Source organism: Camelus dromedarius, chromosome 16, assembly GCF_036321535.1.
Source record: "Camelus dromedarius isolate mCamDro1 chromosome 16, mCamDro1.pat, whole genome shotgun sequence".
Lineage (NCBI taxonomy): Eukaryota > Metazoa > Chordata > Mammalia > Artiodactyla > Camelidae > Camelus > Camelus dromedarius.
Genome location: NC_087451.1, coordinates 53627791 through 53649418, shown reverse-complemented (window position 1 = coordinate 53649418; position 21628 = coordinate 53627791). Strand labels below are relative to the sequence as shown.

The 21628-nt window shown below is 47.6% G+C and overlaps 1 long non-coding RNA gene across 1 annotated transcript; it reads right to left on the bottom strand.

Moving 5' to 3' along the window:
* Positions 1-2794: 2794 nt before the first annotated feature.
* On the bottom strand, positions 2795-13230 carry LOC135323155 (uncharacterized). Its single transcript, XR_010384408.1, has 2 exons — positions 13060-13230; positions 2795-3405 (listed from the first exon to the last, which is right to left on the bottom strand). It is a non-coding gene; the product is annotated as an uncharacterized LOC135323155 (long non-coding RNA).
* Positions 13231-21628: the final 8398 nt, after the last annotated feature.

The window sequence follows — 21628 nt, the reverse complement described above, 5'->3', positions numbered from 1 at the left end:
CAAGGTACGTCTGCAGTCGCCATCTGGCTAGTGCCAGCTCCAGAGTCACCCAGGGTAGGTCTGAGAGGTCAACTCTTCAAGCCCTACACGAAACCCCAACTTTGAAATGCGAACAGACAGGAGAATGGAGAGAAAGAATGCTGAGAAAGTGACAGTCGGAGAGGGAGCCGGAAAAGCAGAGTGTGCGAAAGCATCCAGAAGACTTGGGAGCAAACAAGCAACAGGACTGGAAAGGAAATTGAGGTAACCTGGAACAGTCGCTGGAAAGTCACCCTGCCCAAAATGTCCTGGGGCCTTGTCTCCGCAGAGGCTGAGCTGTCCCAGGTAAGATAATCCATTCTGAATTCAGATGAAACGGGGAAATTTGCTCCTTCCTTCCTGAACTTCAGCCTGGACCCTTCGTTCCCCGCCTCCCACCGATGTCCCTTACTGCCACCTCCGCCCCTCCAGACCCCACACCCCTCACAGGTGCCCAGGCATACACCCCGCACCCGGCGGTGGCCGAGCGGGCCGAGCGGCGCACTTACCTGGGCGACGGCGGCGGCGGCGCTGGGCAGGAGCGGCCGTCGGAGGGGGCAGGAGGTGCGGAGCGAGTGGTCCCGTCCGCCCGGCCCGGATCCCTCCTGGTCTCGCCCCGGGGGCGAGGGTCCCAGTGGCCACGTGTCCAGCGAGGAAGTCCGAGGGAGCGCAGGAGTCTGCGGGGCCGCCCGCTCCCCCTCCCGTGTATAAATCTTGGGGACCGGAAATACAATAAAACTTCACCGTGTTGATGAACTTCAAACGGTTTACATCCCCTCCTGTCCTGAAAAGAAAGACGGCTGGGGGAGGGTTAGAGGAAGGGGGAAACAAATTTACGAGCCGCGGAAGCACCCGCTCGGCCCTTTCTTTCCCGGGCGGACCGTGTCCGCGTGGAGAGAAGCGGCCTGGCCCTCGGACTTGGCTCCGCGCTCGGGGCGGGGGGGGGGGGGGGGCTGGAGGCCGCCGAGGGCGCTGAAAACCCGCCGAGCCCACGCACGTCCTCCGCTCGGCTGCCCGCTCTTCTCCAGGGCAGAGTCAGGCGCCCGGTCCTTCCTTGCTGAAGCCCTGGCTCTGGCAGCGCCCTGACCTCCGTTCTTTGCATCTTTCCGCTGAAAGCGGGTTTTTTCCTTGTTTCGTCTCTAGGCGCCATGATCTTTGCCCTGCCCCGCCCCGTTTATTGCCAAGTACTTGCTAGAAGGGGAGAGGGGGTCAGAAGGTCTGAGGGGGCTGAGCTGGGCAGGGGTTCCCAGAGGAGAAACCGAAGGCCGGTCTTCGTGGAGTGGACGGCCAGCGCTGAGTGGTGTCCAAACTGGCCTCTGCCGAGCTCTGCCATGCTCTCCCCTCCGGCTCCTTAAAAGCTTCAAAAGCAAACAAAAATGACCACTACCCGGACCTCCACTGCCCTCTCTGTAGTTCTTTTCTGCTCTGGGCTGTCCGGTTTGTTTTGTTTTGTTTTTTACAAAACTTTGTGAAATCCGGATTTGGAATCACAAATAGACCATGTGAACCAAAACCAAGAAACATCCCTTTTCGCCTTGGGCTCCAGATAACTGGGAGTGAAGCTGTTGATTTCCTATTCACTTTGTGTGCAGGAAGGGTCTGGTTAGGTGCCCTCTGGGGTGGGAGAGCAAAGGAATTCCATCATGCCTCACACTTATTCATGAAACAAAACAAAACAATCAAGGCTTCGGTCTAAGAGGCCCAGGCAAGGCTTGGGTACAGGACTGAGGCTCAGCTGCAGACGCAGGTGGGGGTTTGGTGCACTGACTGTCACCTTCCTCGCACAGACACGCAGGTGCGGCCCTGTGTGGCCAGCCAACTCCACCACCTCCCCTTCCAAGAAAAGACCCCAAAGCACTACTGGGGATTTTTAAAAAATGGGATGAAAAGTGGAAACGAACAGGGAAAATGCTAGGCTGTAGTTTACAGTTTACAAATGTTCTGAAAGGCTAACTCTGCTGCAGGCAGTTTCACTTTGCCTCAGCTGGGGAGGGGTGGGGAAGGTCCTTTGGCTCCTTCCTTCCACCAGGAGGAAGGAGGGAGCTCCCCCACAGCTGGAGGACAGGAAGTAGCTTGTTTATGCCAACATTCATATTCAGGATACGCATGGGGAGGCCCCTCCAGCTCCCCTTCTCATTCATTATGTGCCCCAGCTCCCTCACTTCACTTCCCCATGTATTTGTTTTTACTAAATAAAATAAGTATATGTTATTCAGCAGACTGGCAGTCAATCCTTCTGTCAGGGAGGATTTGCCTCTGCGAGTTGTTAGTGACAGGAGGAGGGCAGAACTGAGGGGCAGCAGTTTCCACACCATTCAAGAGTGTTATTGTCCACCCCTGCTCCCCTAGGGACCTGGTCTGGGCCTGCAGTAGGGACAGGTCAGTGTGCTGGCTCCCTGCCCATTGCTGACCTGGGTCTCTGGAAAAACTGAAGAGACCGCAGCCTGAGAATGACACACCTGTGCACACACACATTTTGCACACTTTTCAGGGGCTTTGTGGCTTCCCCTCACCCCACCTCCAGAACCCAGGCTGAGGCCATGGATTCCAGTTTAAAAAATAAAACTCTCTGTATGGAGCCTCCAGCACCTGAAACCGAGTCCCATAGATGCTGGGCAGCCTTTTCATTCTGAGTTCGCCTGGCCCCAGAGTCAACTTTCAAATGCTCAACACAGACACCCACCGACAGGGGCGCTGGTGCCAACAAGGACCCTCCTGAATGTCACTCATACACTAGTTGATGGTCACTCAGTGAGTAAAGGCCATTTAGGCAATGTTTCTTTTCACCCTCAAAAGCTTTCCAAATACTTTTCCAAAAGCATGTCCATCTCCAAATTATTCAGAAAACTGAAAATGTAGATGACCAAGCTGTAAGATTGAGGGGCAAATTTCCCTACTCCCTTCCTTTAAGATAAAGCAAAACTCTAGCATAATTGGAGGGGGTCGGACAATTTAGATGGTGAGAGGAGGCAGTGCAGACAGAGATGTACAACACAGGATCCTCAAAGAAATCGAAATTGAGACCCCCTTCCATTTAGTGGGAGTCACAAAAATCAGTATTTCTGGACCTTCCAGGCCCGTGTCCCTTCCTAGAGTTCATTAAAGGCGGGGGTGCTCAGACAAGTCAAAGGTGCCGGAAGTGTTCCTGAGACCTGAGCTGGATTTCCCGCCGCAATTTCTGGCCGAGGCTGGGGAAGCAGCTCTGTAGTCGCCGGTGGATAAGGCTGAGGCCGTCGCAGGCCTCTAGGTGGCGCCCTGGCGTTGAGTTCGCGTAGAAGAAGATCCTCGCGCTGCTCGGTGTCCCGCGCCAAGTGAAGGGGGCCGGTTCCTGCAGACGCACTGGGCTTGGCCTGGAGCTGGCCGCTGGCGTGTCGCCTTTGGCGCCCTCTGCCAAGCAAGAGAAACACGGTTAAACGAGTGAGGGCTGGGAAAGGAATCCACAGCTAATCATGGCTCCATTCTCTCCCCACCCCCTACCCCATCCCCCGACTCTAGGGAGCCTTCCACAGCCCATATCTCCTTTGATCTCTCCAGAAGCCAGCTCAGGGGCAGCGCCAGAATCTTTTACTCCCTCTCACAACTTGCAAAAGAAGTCACTGAGGCCCAAAAAAATTAAACGTGGTTAGCCCAAGATCAGAGCAGCTATTCAAAGTGGTGAAGCAGGGCTGGAGGACGTGTCCTCTACTCCAAGTGGAATGTTCTTCCAAACTATGACGACCTCAACAAAAAATGTCTTTCTTGTAAGCAAAATTCATTTCCAGAAAGACAGCCTTTTGGAGGTTGTCTATGTTGGAATTTTGGTGTTTTCTGGATTTAAGATTTGGGGAAGTACATAAGGGAATTGGAGGCAGATATAGGAGCCGTCGGTTAGGACTGGGAACCAAGACAAGTCCCGCCCCCTCCCTTTCAGAACATAGTCAGCTCAGTGTTGCTTATAACCTCTCTAGCTGTGTGTGATCATTGGCAAGTGATTTAGGCCTTCAAAGGCCCGGATGAAAATGACCTACTGGATAGGGATATTGTAAGGTTTGAATACTTTGTAAAAGAGACCCTGATGACAAGAAGAGTTGTCTGATATATGACTGTCCCATAAACCCCAAAGAGAGGGACATTTTAGGGCAGGCAGTTGGGTCACTTTCCTAGGCTTGGATGGGGCCAGTAGAGTTATAGAGTGGCATAAGGAAAAAGAAGACTTGTTGGAGACTTTTGAGTCTGAGCTCAGAGACACTAGAACCTGAGAAGGGGAGGTTAGGGGAAGGCGGGATGGCTCTTCCCCATCCCCCAAGGCAGAGATAGTGCAGAGTCCTCTAGGAGAAGTTTCTCCAAAGTTATTCTTAGGACAGAGGTCCTTGAGACTCCTTCTCGGGAAAGGAAGGGAAGAGGAGGGCAGTAGGAGGCAGGTGCCTACCGTGGGGGCAGACTGTGGGCGCAGCGCCTGCCCAGGGCTGGGCCCCGCGAGACACTCCTCTCCCAGCCGTGCAGGGACTCTCGCGGACGCCTAATTACCCAGCGCACATCTGGAGCAGCTGCGCCCTACCCGGCCTCAGGCACATTATTCCGCTCCAAATTCTATTTTCATTCCCGAGGCTGAGTCATAAAAGACTCGGAGGCAGGATAAAGTCGGGTCTGTGTGTGTCAGCATTCCTCTGTGCGTGTGTGAGTGTGTGCTTGTGAGGGTGTGCGAGTCGGGCCGCGGCTGTGCGTCTCCCTGTGATTGCCCAATCGATGCGCAAAAGTTAGGGGGGGGGGGAATGGAGCAACATCAGGCGAATTCAACAGCGAACATACTGTCGGCCTCATTATCCGCCCATTTCAAGGGAAAGCATTTGGGGCTCGGAATTAGCCAGTTAATTGCATCACTTCTTTGTTCATTTTCAGGCAGGAGGAACTCTCTGCATTTTATTAAAACATTCTATATTTCAAAAACTTGATCTTTTCGTTGTCGAGTTTATTTCCATCCTTGTTATGCCACTTGAGCATTCAGATCTGCCCATATCATATCAACATTATTTTACACACACATACACACACACACACACGCACGCGTGCACACATGCACAGGCTTCATGCCTGGAAGAGTAACTTAGTTTTTGCGTCTGTAAAATCTGGGTATCCTAACTCTGAGGGTTGTTGTAAGGATTAATTAATGCACAATGTGTCTAGGATTTAGCACAATGCCTGGTGAACAGGGAGCACTTAGTAAATAGTAACTATTAAGAACTAGGGGGAGGAGAATTGAGGTGGAGGAGGGGGAAAGGGGAAGGAGGAAGAAGCCTGCTTTGTTCCCAGAGAACCAGTCTAGGTTGGAGGGTGTGCATCTCAGCCTGTATATGTATAATGTATTCTGTTGAATTAGAGCCATGTCCATAAAAGTAAGGCCCCTCGAACCCCTTGGCCTGTAACTACTTCTTCAATGAACAGAGAATTGGGGCAATTATCTGGCTCATTTCAGGTTCAAACTCCCTTTAGCCTGAAGCACCTGGATCTGGTGGGGAAAAGGTCTGGGGAGTGGTGGGACATTCTCATCCAGCTTCTCAATGAGCCTTTTCCCTTTGCTGGAGTGATCAAGAGTCTGCCTTAGAGAATGGGTAGGAAAGAAATAGGGGTCCCAGAGAGCTGAAATTAAAACAGAACATCGGAGAGATGCTTGAGAAAAACGAGGCCTTGCTTATTTCCATGTAGCTTTCCATGCACCAGCCCCAGAGACTCCCCAGCCAAGCCACAGACCTTTGCCTGGTGGGAACTTTCATTCCACATTCAATAAACATTTCCTGAGTGTCTACTGTGTGCCCAGCACTGGGCTGAGCTCTGGGGCTCCAGTGGAAGCTGCACCCCACCAGTTAGCCCTGCTGACTTGCTTGCAGCCAGTGAGAAGCCTCTGCTCCCAGAAACTAGTCCAGAGGCCCGGGAAGGGGGATAACCCTGCTGGGCCAGAACTTCTGGCCAATGGCAGCATTTCCTTTTCAGGGCCAAAGTCCTGGTGCAGGGGAGGAGCCAGATGGTCTAAGGGCATCCCCCTCCCATTGTCTGTCAGAAAGAGGCCAACTCCATGGTGCGGATAGCCTTGTGGGGGGAGGGGTGGGGCGTAGGGGCGTGAGGAGGGGAGGAGAGATGACTACGGGCTCCTGACCCTCAGTAGGAAGTTCCTGAGAACACCAATTAGCTTTTTTTTTTTTTAATTAGTAAAGTAGGGAACAAATGGGCATATATTTCTTCTGCTCTGATTAAAAGCATTTAGGTCAGGTGTTCACAGCCAGAATTATTCAGTTTAAGTTGTCCCAAGCAGAAAATTGTTTATTTTTTCTTCTTATTTTCAGGCAGGGGTCTGAATACTATTAGCCAATCATGGGCTTCTTGTTACAGCCCAGAACTGGGGCTGGTAGGGGAGGGGTGCCAGCTCAGAGAGGGGCAACCAGAAATGGGTTGGGGTCTTTCCTGCCCCTAGTCACATTTGCTTGAAATGTGTAAGCAGTTGAGGACCAGCGGGGGCGGGAGGTAGGTTTGGAGTGCATGTTGGGGGAGGGAGGGTGTGGTAAAAACATAATTTCCAGTTCCCCTAATTTGTCTGAACATAGTCCAAGAAGAAGGAAGTTTCTTCACTTTCCAGACCCCAAAGAAGCCTGGCTTTTCTTCTGGGAGATCTAGCTTGGTCAGCTTAAAGGAGTGAGGAGAAGGCCAGGAGGGATTTACGAGGCTGTGAAGAAAGAGTTAAGTCTAAACAAGCCGCAGCACTGAGGATGTGTGAAACCAGGAGGTCCCCCAGGCTCGCCAGGGGCCACCTGCTGTTTGACTACTACTAACAAGGTTGCAAAAATGTTTGGAAGCAAATGTCCTCCCCTTTTAGCCCAGAGTTCAGTATCCCCCAAGCCTCTAACCTTGGCTAAGCCCCACAAAGAGCTGGGGTATCTGAGGAAACCGAATAAGTAGATCAAACACAAAAGAATATTTTATTGCTTGATCCCCATTTGCCTGGCTCACAGCCAGCATTATCTAAGGGGTTGTTGCCAGATAGCATAACCTTCCCAGAAGTTCCAGTGTGTTTTTTGATTTCCTGGGAGGCTGCCCAAGTCCTGTTTCCCTCCAACGGGGCTGGTCCTACTCCTGGCCAGTCCAAGATCAGCTTTCCCCCAGCAAAGATCTTCCCACTTTTTCAAGCTTCCTGGTCCTAGGAAGGGAGGAAAGACCAGTTCGCACTGGGAACCCAGACCCCACTAGTACTGGTGGGGAGAGGAACACTGCTGCATGGGTGTTTGTAAAGGTAAAGGCTGGCCTGGCAAACACCAAGATATCAGCCACAGGGGTAAAAATGAAGACCAGCATTAACTGACTATATTTGGTCTCAGCATTTTCCAGACACCAGCTTCTTTCATCCAAATAGGAGTTCTTAACTTGGGGTTCAAAGGGTCTGAAACCCTCTGAAACTGTGGGATTTGGTGAGTACCACATAAGTGCATTCTTTTTTCTGGGGAGGAGGGAATCAATAGCTTTAATCAGATTTCAAAGTATGCATGAGTGACCCCCAAAATGTTAAGAACCTTTCATTCACTGTTCACATACAAATACCACAAATGTGATGCTGAGGGAGGCAGTGAAACAGACTTAGTTACCCTGACAAAAGAGCGGATGAACAATTGTGTGTATTACAATGTCGCATGGATATTGTCACCTGGTCCTCCCCAGAACAAGGGCCACTTGCTCACAGGTGTTGAGGATCCAGAACTGAGAGGAGGCAGCCCAACACACCCAGTCTGGCCTGGTGCACCCTTACCCAGGTAGAGGAATGTGCAAGGTCTCCACATCTCTAAGAAAAATGAAATAGAGCTTTTCTCCACTGAGGCCTGGATCTTCTCCAGCCATTTGCTGCCTTGTTTCGAATTGGTCCATACCGAAAGAGGACCGAAAGTTTCAGGATCGGTTTTCCCCTCACAAATGCCCTTGCTTTGGGGGGGATGGGTGGGGAAGGGGAAATATTTCCCCGGATCTCCAGCTCCCTCAGCTCCAGCCAGGCCTCCGGTGCCGCAGCTGAGACCCAAGAGCCGAGACCGCCAGCCAGGGCCACTCACCATGACCTTAAAGTTCTCTAGGCCCAGGCTGGGCGCGGAAAAGGGCACGGGAGACAGCAGGACAGGTAGATCCAAGCAGACACAATGGGGCCCTTGAAGGCGTCCAGAGAGAAGGTGGAAAATGACAAAGAATGAAGAGAAACAGCCCGACAGGAGGCGGGAGCTGGAGCGAGGCGGGCAGGTGGAGCGTCCGAAACCCGCGTGTTGAGAAGGGCCCAGGGGGGCGGCGGAGGCGGCCAGGCGCGTCTCCCTTCCCGTCTCTACCGGGAGGCTAATGACCTCGTCAGCGCCCCCTCGGTCTAAACCGCCATTTACAACCCCTAAGTCTCCTTAAGGCTCTGATTAATTAATTAGCCGATTCGGGAGGAGAGAGGTGCCCTCCGCTGGGACCCGGCGGGTTTCTCCAGTTCGTTTGTTAATTGTGGGGAGGAAGGGCTTGAGGAGGGGGAATCCAGGGCCGGGAAATGGGGGCAAGTGGCGCCGGCGGCCTGGAGGGAGCAAATGCACTGTTCCTGGGGGGCAGCCGAGCGCTGAGACCCAGAGAGCAGGACCCACTGCCCCTCGGAGCAGAAGAGCTAGAAGACGACGCTACCTCGGAAAGGGCGCCCCGCCCCAGCCTCTCCGGCCCCTGAGCGCCGACATCCCGCTTGGGGCGAGGCGCTCCCCGCGCTGGCGGCTGGACGAAGCCCCCATCCCACCCCATCTCTTTCCATTAGACAGCAGAGGCTGCGCGTCTACAGGTCCCTGGTGTTGCTGTGTGCGAGGTAGGGGCACCTTGTAACTGCGACCTCCCTTCGCTTCTTGCGCCTTCCGGACACCTCGGCCGGGTTTGAAAGCCTCCTTTCTAATTCCTCAGCCAGACTCTCGCCTCCGGAGGGCCAGGGGTCGGCGCGAGGCCCTCTCAGGCTTCCATATCCCACCCTTGCTGCGCCAACCTGCGCCTGAGCTGTCGGCGATGCGGCTGGAGGCGCGCGGAGTCCCGAGGTGACCCAGACCCTTCTCCGGACGCCAACGCTGCGGCTTGGGCCCGGCCGGCCAACTCCCAGCCTGGAGACCTTCTTGTCCTCCTCCCCTCAGAAGCCCAACGCCTTGCACTGAAGTCTTCACTCCGTGCCCAGCCCGGAGGCGAAGGTGCTGATCCCCAGCCAAGCATCGCGGGGTGCGCGCCATCGGGGGCTGCTGCGCTGGCCCAGCGCAAGGGACCCCTAGACAGGACTTGGTGTGTTCCGCGCAGTCCCAAGCACGTCCCGAGTCTGGGGCCGAGGGGTGCAGCAGTCCCAAACCCCTCACCACGACTTCTTCAACCACCGGTAAACACCCAGAAGATCTGGTCCCAAGGCAGTGACACGGCCTCTCCCAGGAGTCGCGGCAGGAGCCACAAGGCAGGGACATCTCAACCCCCCAAAGGAACCTCATTCCCGACGGTCGACCCAGGAACCCAGGAGCCTGGGTCCCCAGGGCCAAAGAGCCAATGGACTGAGAAAGAGGTAAGAGGTTTACTGAGTAGAAATTTGGACCCTCTCCCTTTTTATTGTTTTAAAGGATGTCCCTGGCTATTGACTTCTCTCTCCACAAAAGATCTTTGGGCATTCTGACTAGTCCAGAGTCTGGCTGGGATGAGGGTTTTGGCCATAGCTTAAGGAGGAACTTTTCCAGATGATGGAGGCTCAGGAGTTCATAGTCATTTTTCTCATCATTATTACTTAATATCCAAGCTATTTCAGACTAAGCCTTCACCTCCACTCTTGCCAAGATTCAGCCTTGATTCAGCCCCAGTACTTGAATAGTGGAGGGCTGAGGAGGAGGCGACTCAGAGTTGCCCCAAGATGGGCAATGGAATGGGGTAGGGATGCTTTTCCTTAATTACCCCTGCAAGATAAAGGCTGTTATTCCTATAACTGGGGCTGAGGAGGGGACAGAAGAAGGTAAGGGAAAGATGGAATGTGGGCCAAGGGTAGCTACTCTGGCATCATCCTGAGGAAGAAGGCATTGAGATTTGGCCCTATTTTCAGGCCCCACTGGCTTTCACCCCTCTCTTAACAGACAGTGATGGAAGAGGAACTGTTGCCTGGGTGCTTTCACAGGAGGTCCACTTGGTAAGCACCAAGGAATTAGCTAAATGGAAAAAAGTGAAGACCTACATTAACGACCATATTTGGTCTCAGCATTTTCCAGATACAAACTCCTCTGATCAATCCAAATAGGAGTTCTTGACATGACATTAAAGGAATCTGGAATCCTCCGAAATTGTAGAATTTCATACCTGTACAAAAGAGCTCTAGTCACCTTCTGAGAAGCTCTGGGAGGAGAAGGAAGCAAGGGGGCATGCGGTGAGACCCCCCCCCCCCTTGCAATCTAGCTCCCTGGACACTGAGCTCTGGACCCCAAGATCTGAACCCTCTAGCTGACCCATCCCCATATTGCCAAAATGAAGTATGGGAAGTTGCAAATCAGTCAAGGGGACAGATTTTCTCTACTGCTTTCAGGATGGGTCTGGGAGTCTAAATAGATTACAAGTCTGGATGTTTTCAGGTTTTTTTTTGTTTTTTGGTTTTTTTTCCTTCAGTCATTCCTGATTTCCGGGCACTGGGGCCCAAAGGGCAGCCAGGCAAGAGAGGGATCTGGACCTCTAGTCCTCTGATCTCACTTCCACCTGGTGAACAGTCCAGGGGCCAAGCCTGCCCTTCCTGAGGCTCAGTCCTCGTTGCTCTGTGAGCCCAGGCTTGCTCCCTCCACATCTGGTCACAAATAACTATAGCAATTTTTTCTTCTTATTTTTTTTTTTTTGAAAACCGCAGAAGCCCCAAATCTTTAGTTCCTCTTAAGAAAAATGGTGTCATTGGATCTTAGGGCAAGGGGGGATTGTGGGATCAAATAACCTCTAAGCACTGGAGGACAGGGTCTACTATGATGGCTTGGTGCTTCAGATCACAGTTCTGGGTGCTGCCTAGATGGGCCAAATATTCCTTCTTTTCTCTCTGTCCCTTCCCTCCCAGCCCAGAAAAGTCATGGATTTCTTTTCTTTCTGTGTTTGTGGAGAAAGGGAAGACAAAACCCAAGAGTAAGAGAGTGTGAGGGAGGGGGACGAGGGAGAGGTTCCAATAGATTAAAATAATCAAACTCCCTTTGAATCCAACAGCATTTGAAGCTTGATGCTTGTTTTAATCAGTCCAGGAAGAAAAGCTGGAGGCAGAGTGGGTGGGAGACTAAGTTCTCAGGTGACTGAGTCATGGGGTCGGTGCCTCTGAAGGCAGCAAGAAGGCAGGACTACCAACCATCTGCTGGGGGGATCTGGGTCTCCCCAGTTGTGGTGTGGAAGAGAGAGGAGCTCTTCTTAAGGGCCTTTGAGGTCTCCTACAGTGCCTTGCCTGGGACTAGTAAAGCTCTTCCTTGCACTTATTCTGGGACAGTGTGCATGGCTATGGTGCATGTGTGTGTTGGGGTGGTGGTTCTAAACCCTGGCAGACAGCTGCAGGCAACTTGCCTCCTAGGGAGCCTGGGTGATATAGTTGGAAGTGGAAAGAGCCTTCATCCTCTCTGGGCCAGGGGAGTGAGGAGGCCTCTCTGGACTTGGAGTCAAATGGGCCAGAGTCTATGAAAAGGGAGGAACTGCAGCTTCAAAAGGGGATTTGGAGAAAAGATCATATCAGGAAAAGCCTCAGACTTTCTTCTTCCAAGGGTTGGGGAAGTACACTGAGAAATGTGAATTTTCTCTGTGAGAACACCTCCTCTCAATCATGAGTCTTTATACTTCTACTGATACTGAAAAGTACAGTTCTGTGCCTTTCCCCCCCACATTTAGCATATGTGGAATATGTGAGATATACCACGTACTCTTCTACTTTGGAAGGAGAGAATATACAGGTGAAAATATTAATTTCCTGCCTGCTACTTTATTACTGAGCACAATTGGGAGAACATAATTTCATGTCTCTTTTGCATGTTTTTACAAATCCTCAACCTTTACACGGTGCTTAACACTCTAAGAGGCACAACTGCTCTGATACAGGATGGCTCACTGACTCCTGAGGCTTACTAATTCCTACGAGACACCACAGTACCTACCATGCAGCCCCGGTATGCCTGCTTCTCTCTACGTGCCTTTTCAAAGGTGAGTAATTTTTGTATGACCCAGTCCATACAGATTGAGATCCTTTCCCTGCCTTCTGCCCTCTCCCATAAACAAGCCCTTCTACAAAAACGCACACGCATTATTTTGTGTGTGTGTTTCAAGTAAGATGGCGGTGCCTGGCATCCCTTCAGATTCAGATTCACGCTCTCCCAGGCAGGAGGCCACCTAGCCTCAGCACCGTCCGAAGGGCAAGGAAACCTATGTCCCCTTGCTGCATGGAAAGGCGATCAGAAGCAAGAGACTCTCCCCAAGCATTGTCCTTCCATGCCTTCCAGGGGGCTGCTAGAGAGAGCTGATTCTGCACCTTGGGGGCCTGAGAGTTCCCGTCTGGACCCAGAGTTCCAGGCCAATTTCTAATTTCCACGGAGAAAGAATAACCATTGTCCCTTTCCAAGCGGCCCCCACCCACGAGGCCGCTCAGGGCCACCGGCCCCTGACTCTTTGGCTATATCGGCTTGGAATACGAGGCTGTAAGCCGGGAGACCAGCGAAGAGGGCCTTAGGCTGCACGCAGCACCGGGCTCCCAGGAGCCAGAGTTGCGCGGGAAGGATGGGAGGTGAACCTTTGCCCCCGACACCTTCGCTAGGAGAGTCCGGGGGGGGGGGGGAGCCGGCGGGGGTTGGGCGCCAGGCGTTGCGAGGACGCCCCAGGCCCCACCTGGAGGCTGGATCGGTCTGGAGCTCAAGGTTAGCTGGCGGCCCCGCGTGGCCCACGCCTGCCGTGGCCGCTCAGCGCTGAGTGCGGCCCGGGGACTGCCCAGTCCCAGAGGAGTCTTCCACGCTGCCGCTCTGAGCTACGTGGTCGCGGCCCCCAGCTGCTGGGGGGAGACAGGGAGTGTCTACCTACCTCTCCGGACGGCGCCGTCCTCCGCGCATCTTCCTAGGCTGCAAGAACCCCGGGCTTTGGGCGCCACGGAGCTTAAGGACGGAGGTGACGGCGCCGAGGCCAGGAGCTGGGCGGCGGCGGGTCGCCGTCCCCGCCCCCGCCCTGGGAGGGCTCTGGGCCCAGCGTCTAGGTCTCGGGTGGCGGCGCCGACGGCGCGGGGGCGCGAAGGGACTCGTGCGTTCTCGTCCCTCTGGCGCCAACATGCGTGGGGCGAGAACAGGGCCTGGGCGGCGGATCCGCGCGGGCGCCACCTTCCTCCGGGGCTGCTCAGGCGGAGCTTTCGCCAGTCTCACCTGCCCCGTCCCTGGGGCGCCGTCGGATCGCCGTGTGCGGCGGTTTCCAGAAAGGGCCTGGCGCGCTTCTGGAAGGCCAGAGCCAGGGAGGAAAGGCGCCGAGATGGCCGGCAGAGAGAAGAGAGGGTGTGTGAGTGTATGTGAGTGTGTGTGTGTGTTTGTGTGTGTGTGAGAGAGAGAGAGAGAGAGAGAGAGAGAGAGAGAGAGAGAGAGAGGCAAAGGTAGGGGTGGGGGTGCGGATAACAGACAAGAGGAAAGAGGATACGAGGAACGCCTCCCGGAGAAGCCGTCAAACACAGAAATAGACAAAAGAAGTGGGAGAAAGCAGAGTCTGGGGGACAGAAAGAAGCCCCGGGCTTCTGAAGTAAGCGACAAGTTGTCTTTGGGAGTTGGGAATGTGAGAGGGAGGGGCGAGGCCGGAGGAGTCTGAGAAGAGGAGGGGGCGCCCTGACCCTCGGCTGGAGGCGACAGATTCCAGCAGAGGACTCCTCCTCCGTCCCCCCACCCCCATCCAGTCCCTCACCGAGCCGCAACCCTTCTCTGGCTCCTTGCAGCGACCTGGGCGACTTCCCGTGCACCCCTCCTGCTGCTCTGCCTCCCTGGGGCTGGGTCCCGCCTGGGGATCAGCACCGGGCTGAGAGCTGCCCTTTCTACCAGCCTCCTTTCTTCTGTTCCCTGGACCTTAAATGAGATTCTCCCCCACTGGATGAACAAGAGGGGTGAGTCCAGAGGGAATGACCTTGGCCAAGGTCAAAGGAAGAGCATAGAAGTTTCACTTTCCATCCCAGCTCTTGGGATCCCTCGGTGTTTTGCCCATTCAGGTTACTAGAGTATCACCCCCAAATCACAAGCTCTTCTCTATTTTTCTCTCAGACTCAAACAGAGGTCCCAGCTTAACCTATTGTCAGTGAAACTGCCACAAACTATCGCAGTTCTCGCCTTCCTGACTCCCAGCTGGCTGGTCTCCAGGAATTACCCTGCTTGCATGGCCTCAAACTGGAAAACTTCCTCCTCAGCTAGCATGGGGCTGGGGACTCAGTCATCACCCAGACCCTTCTGGCAAGTGGTTGGGGGAGGGGGTAAGCTGTGCCTCAGGTCTCAGTTCTAGGCCTGGCTCTGCCACTAACTTACTGTGGAAGTTCAGCCTTTCCCTCAGATCAGCCCCCTTGGACTCTGTTTGTTTCCCCTGTAAAATGGGGGAGCAGGTTGGATAATTTATGTTTTGCCTCTGCGTCCTCCACTGGTTTGCAGGTTCTGATGAGTTTACACTGCTGAGAGAAAAAGGCATCCAAACGGTGATTTTATTCTATAGCCACTTAAACATGAATACAGAATTATGCTAAAATTAAAATGTGCTTCCATGAATGAGTCTATTTTCTGTACTTTTTATTGGTGTATAGTATAAACGCAGCAAAGGGCACTAATGTTAAGTGTGTGGCTCAATGTATTTTTGCATATTTACCCCTGTGCACCTACGTCAAGATATTCCCAGACTATCCTTATAATGCCTTCCAATCAATAACCTTCTAGTCAATACCCCCCAGAAGTAATCATAATTCTGTCTTCTATCACCATAAATTAGTTTTTCCGTCCTTGAACGTCACATATATGAAGTCATGATCTGTACTATTTGGTGTTTGGCTTCATCTGCTCAATATTGTGTGTGTGTGACTTATCCATGTTGCTGTGTATAACAGTAGTTCATTCTATTTTATGGCCTTATTCCATTTAATGTCATATTCCATTGTAGGAATATATACTAATATATTTATCCATTCTTCTGGTGGACATTCGTGTTGTTTCCAGTTTGGGCTATTATGAAAAAGCTGCTATGAGCATTTGTGCCCATGTTTTTTGATGGACACGTGAACTTAGAGAGTCAGAAATGGAAATGCTGGGTCATAGGATAGGGATCTGTTTCTCTTTGCTAGACACTAACACTTTTCCAAAGTGATTGACCAATTTACACTTCCACAAGCAATGTATGAGAAATCCATAACCTTTCCAATACCCAACACCTGGCATTATCTATCTCGCTCCCTTTAGTTATTCTGGTGAGTTTATAATGATGTTGCAGTGGGTTCACATGCGTACGTGTATTTTTAAAAAGTGGTAAAAACAAATAATGTAAAATTTATGATCTTAAGTGTACAGTTCAGTAGTTAACTATATCCACATTGTTGTGCAACAGATCTCCAGAACTTTTTCATCTTGCAAAACTGAAACTGTACATCCATTGAACAACGGCCCTACCTTTCCTCCTCTTCTACCACCCTACTTTCTGTTTCTATGAATATGGCTGCTTTAGATAATAATAAAAGTGCAATCATACAGTATGTGTTTTTTTGTGACTGTCGTATTTTGCTTAGCATAATATCCTCAAGTTCCATTCGTGTTGCAGCATGTGATATTGTTTCTGTATTTTTAAAAGCTGAATAATATCCCATTGTATGTATATACCACATCGTCTTCATTCATTCATCTGTCAATGGACATTTGGGTTTCTTCAACCTCTTGACTATTGTGATTCACGCTGCAATGAATATGGGTATGCAAATATCTCTTCACGATCCTGCTTTTCAATTTTTTTGCGTTTATACCCAGAAATGGCATTGCTGGGTAGTTCTACTTTCAATTTTTTGAGGAACCTCTATTCTGTTGTCCATAGTGGCTCCACCATTTTATATTCCCACCAACAGTGCACGGGATTTTAATTTTTCCACATCCTCACCAACACTTGTTACTTCCTGGTTTGTTTTGTTTTGTTTTGTTTTTGTTTTAATTTTATACTTTTATTGAAGTATAGTCAGTTTACTATGTTGTGTCAATTTCTGGTATATAGCACAATACTTCAGTTATATAGGAACATACATATATTTGTTTTCAGGTTCTTTTTCACCATAAGTTATTACAAGATATTGAATATATTTCCCTGTGCTATACAGTATAAACTTTTTGTTTGTTTTGTTTTAAATAGCAGTCATCCTAATGGGTATGAGATGATATTTCATTGTGATTTTAATGTGCATTTCTTTGAAGATTAGTGAGATTGAACACTTTTTCGTATGTTTATTGGAAGTTTAGGTATCTTCCTCTGTGATTCGTTCAGAAATCATTAACTGCTAAGTACAGTGGTGACTAGGACTTAGGCAGGTCCTGCAGTCAGAGAGCACGTATTCTAGAAAGGAAGACAGAGAGGAGGCCAGAAGCCATCTCGCAAATTGGCAGGACACAGGCCCAGGGACCCTGCAGAGAGCCCTTACCTGAGTGGGAGCAAGAGAGGGGAGTTTTCCATTCATTTAAAATACACTTACCCTTCAACACGGATTTATGAGTCAAGCATTATGCCTTTTTAAAGTTTACATGTGTGTTTTAAACTATCCTTCACTTGTGTTCTCCCCCAAATTATATAGAATTTGGAATTTATAATGATACAAATTAACATTGTAACAAGTAGAAATAAAACAAAACAAGACCCATAAAGGGTGAATAAAAATAAAGATAATCATCTTCACTCTTCAGAGGTCATCAATGTTAACAGCCTGGTGTAATTTTCCAGACCTTTCTCTCTTGCTTTTACAAACAAAAACAGACACATAGACACAGAACTTTTCTTTCTTTGTTTATTTGTCTGTTTTTAATGAAATAGCAACATGTATGTGTATGTGTGTGTGTATATATATATATACACCTTTGCAGCCAGATAGCTTTTAGGAGCTGGTCAAAGGGTATGTATATTTTAATAGCTGTTGCCAGACAACTTTCTTTAAAAGCCACAGTAACTCTCATTTCCACCAATACTGTTTTTATCCTTTATTATGTGCCAATGTAACAGAGAAAAGTTCTCTCTCTTTACTTTATTTACCTTAACTGAATATTGGTGAGGCTAGCCCTCTTTTCATTTATCTATTGACCTTTTGGATGTGTTCTTTGTATAGATTTTTTTAAAAACATTTCCCCTTTTTGTACTGAATATTTTAGAAATTTACAAAATATCCTGTGTGTAATTGTTATCGACCTTTTATAAGTTACTTGCATTGCAAATATTTCCCCCAACTTATTTTTGACTTGGTTTATGATAAAATTTCCATATGTTTTTAAAATAAGTTCAGAGCTGCTTGGAAGGAGGGTAAAGCTCAGTGGTATAGAGTGCCTGCTTAGCATGCAGGAGGTCCTGGGATTGATCCCCAGTATCTCCATCTAAAAAATAATAAATGAATGAATAAATAAATAAATAAACCTAACTGCCTCCTTCCCCTCAAAAAATAAAACTACAAAATAAAGAAAAAGATCAGAGCTGCTTAGCTTTTTAAATGGAAATTTGGGATATCTTGCTTTATTTAGAAAGTTCTCCCCACCCCACGAGGTATTCATACAGACACATGTATTAGTTTTCTATTGCTACTATAAAAAACTATCACAAAGACGTGATGTTACAATTTGTAGGTCAGAAGTGACACACACAGGTTTCATTGGATTGAAATCAAAACATTCACTGGAAGGACTGCATCCATTTCTGGAGGCTCGAGGGGAGAATCTGTTTCTTTGCTCATTCGAGTTGTTGGCAGAATTCAGTTTCTTACACTGCAGGACCTCCATTTCCTTGCTGGCTGTCAGTCAAGGGCTGTTCTCAGCTTCCAGAGGTCACTCACACTTCTTGCCACTCTCCTTTTTCCAGCTTCAAAGCCATCAATGGCCTGTTAAATCCTATTAATGTTCAAATTTCTTTTCCTTCTTCTCTGGTCTCATCTCTCTGATTCAGCCAGGAAGGTTTCTTCAATTTTAAAGAACCGTGTGATCAGCTTGGTCCTCCCTGGATAATACAGGATAATCTCTCCATCTCAAGGTCCTTAATCATATCTGTGAAGTCCTTTTGCTGTGTAAGGTGACATATTAACAGGTTCTAGGAACTAGGATGTGGACATCTTTGGGGGCCATTATTCTTTCTATCACAACACCTAAATGTTATTTTTCTTTATTTTTTTAAACGAAGCCTTTAATATCCCTGAGATTTATTTGTGCACATGACGGGAGAGTACAAGTTTGTTCAAAGGTTGGTTGGTCATCTTTTCATATGATTGATTATGGCTCTTCTGCAAATTACCTATTTAAAACCTAAGCTTATTTTAAGCATTGATCTTTTCATTGTCACTTAGTGAGAGCTCTTAGTTTTGGATAAATATTAATCTTTAATCTTTTATCTGTCCACCATGATGAAAATGGTCTTTTGTTGAACAAAAATAGACACAGTTCCTAACTTCATGAAACTTACATCCTGGGAGAACATAGATGCTAAGTAAGTTTACACAGAAGCCAACATTTCATTACAAAGTCATATAAAGTGCTTGAAAAAAGAAGGAACTGAGTGCTAGGATAGAATAATGGAGGAACATAATTTGGAAGGATGGTCCAGGGAAGCTGTCTATAAGGACATGCTATTGAAACTAAGACCTGAAGGACAAGATGAAGAGTTATCTAGAAGAAGCGTGGAAGGCAAGACGGTTCCTGGCAGCAGACAACTGGTGCAAAGGTCCTGAGGTAGTATATTAGGTGAATTAAAGACTAATTTTCTATAATTCTGAAGCTATTTTTATAACAGGTTATTTAGTCTGGATTGAGGAGACAGATACACAGAATGTGGAGTTTTTTCCCTTCAGTATTTTTTGTCAGCTTTATTGAAATATAATTTATATATAATAAAATACTCTATTTTAAAGTATATAATCCAGTGATTTTTAACAAATGTATAATAGCCATGTAACTACTATTACCAATCATAGGACATTTCTATCACCACAAAAAGTTTCCTGGTAGCCTTTTGCAGTCAATCTGCTTCTCACCCATTCCCAAGTAACCGTTGATCTGTGATCTTGTTGTCACTATTAACTTGATTTTTCTAAAATTTCATGTAGATGTAATTATTTAGAATGTAGCATTGTTGTCTGGCTTCTCTCATCTAGCATACAAATTTTGAGATTAATTCATATTGTATGTTTCAGTTAATGGTTTCCTTTTATCACTGAGTATATTTGTTCCTTTTTATGGATATATCACAATTTATTTATCAATTTACCAAATGTTAGACACTAGGGTTGTTTCCAGTTTGGGGCTATTATGAATAAAGCTGCCATAAACATTCACTACAAATCTTCATGTGGACAGATGTTTTCATTTCTCTTGGTAAAATACCTAAGAGTGTGATTGCTGGGTCATATGGTTGGTTTATATTTCATTTATATCCTGTGACCTTGTTAATAACTCTTATTAGTTCAAGTACATTTTTTCAGTAGATTCCTTGAGCTTTTCACCATAGATGATCATTGCATCTGTGAACAAAGACAGTTTTATTTCCAATCTATATGCCTCTTATTCATTTCTCTTGCTTACTTCACTGCACAGGACCTCTAGTACAATGTTAACAGTGAGATCAGATAACCTTGTGTTTTCCAGATCTTAGGGGGAAAACATTCAATCTTTCACTGTTATATATAATGCTAGATGTAAGTTTTTCTTAGTTGCTCTTTATCAAGTTAAGGAAGTTCCCTTCTATTACTAGTTTGCTGAGAGTTTTTGTCATGAATGAATGGTAAATTTCATCAAGAGGCTTTATGCCTCTTTTTCTAGTTTTTTGGTATAGTGAATTGCATTACACTGAGTTTTCAAATGTTAAACCAGCCTTGTATTCCCAGGATGAATCCCACTTGATCTTGATGAATGAGCCTTTTGATTTACTGCTGCATTTCATTTGCTTACATATTAAGGATTTTGTATCTAAATTCACAGGTTTTGTGTTTTGTTTTTTTTGTTTGTTTGTTTTTTAAATATTTTTTTCTCATTTTGATATCAGGGTAATGCTGGCCTCACAAAATAAGTTGAGAAGTATTGCCTCCTCTTCTATTTTCTGGAAAAGGTTGTGTAGAATTGGTATTCTTTCCTAAATGTTTGGTAGAATTCACCACTGAGGCCATCTAGGCCTGTAGTTTTCTTTGTGGGAAGATTTCTTTTTTTAAATCACAAGTTTAATTTCTTTATGAACATAGGACAATTCAGGTTATATATCTCTTCTTGAGTGAGCTTTGAACGTTTGTGTCTTTCAAGGAATTTACTAATGTATTCTGTGTTGTTGAATGTATTGGCATAAAGCTGTTTCTAATGTTCCCTAGTACTCTTTTAATGTCTGTAGGGTCTGTAGGGATGTTCCCTTGTTCACTCCTGATCGTGGTAATTTGTGCCTTCTCAGGTTTTCTTTCTCCCTGATCAGTCTGCCTAGAGGTTGATCAGTTTCATTGATTTTTAGGGAGGATGTAATTAGGTTTATTTATTTACTTATATACTTTAATGGAGGTGCTAGGGATTGAACCCAGGACCTCGTGCATGCTTAAGCATGCGCTCTTCCACTGAGTTGTACCCTCCCCTCTTGATTGATCTTTTTTAATAGTGTTTGATTTTTATCTATTGTTTATACATTTTCTGTTTTATTGATTTCCACTCTCACCTTTATTATTTCCTTCCTTCTGCTTACTTTGGGTTTAATTTGCTCTTTTATTTTTTCTAATTTCTTAAGGTACAAGCTTAGAGTATTGCTGTTAGATCTTTCTTCTTTTCTAATATAAGTATTTAATGCTATAATTTCCCTGTAAGCACTGCCTAAGCTGCATCCACACATTGTGGTAAATTGTATTATTCAATTTCATTCATTCAAAATATTTTCTAATGTCCTTTGTGATTTCTCATAGGATCTGTGGGTTATTTAGAAGTGTGGTGCTTAATTCCCAGCAATTTTGATGATTTGTCAGATCTGTGGTTATTGATTTTTGGTTTAATTCTGTTTTGCTCAAAAAACATACTTTGTACATTTTAATCATTTTAAATTTATTGAGAATTATTTTATTGCTCAGATTATGAGCCAATAATCGTACGAAAAGATGATCAAGCCATTAATACACCTGGACACTATTATAATTCACCCCTATTGTTTGACTGGTAACTAAAATGTGTCATTTCATTTAATTAAAATTGAACTTGTTTAAGTAAGTCATTATGGTCCTCCATGAGACCTACAGCCTGAAGCCAGTAACGGAGGTGAAAGCTCTATTGAATGCTTTGTTCAAGAGTGCAGTGTTATATATTTTTAGGAGTGAAATGAATGCCTTGGTCATTCTCAATGTCAGGAACTCTAAAAAGGATAAAGAGTGCCTTGGTGAGGACTTGTATTGTGACTTTAGTATGTGCAGAGA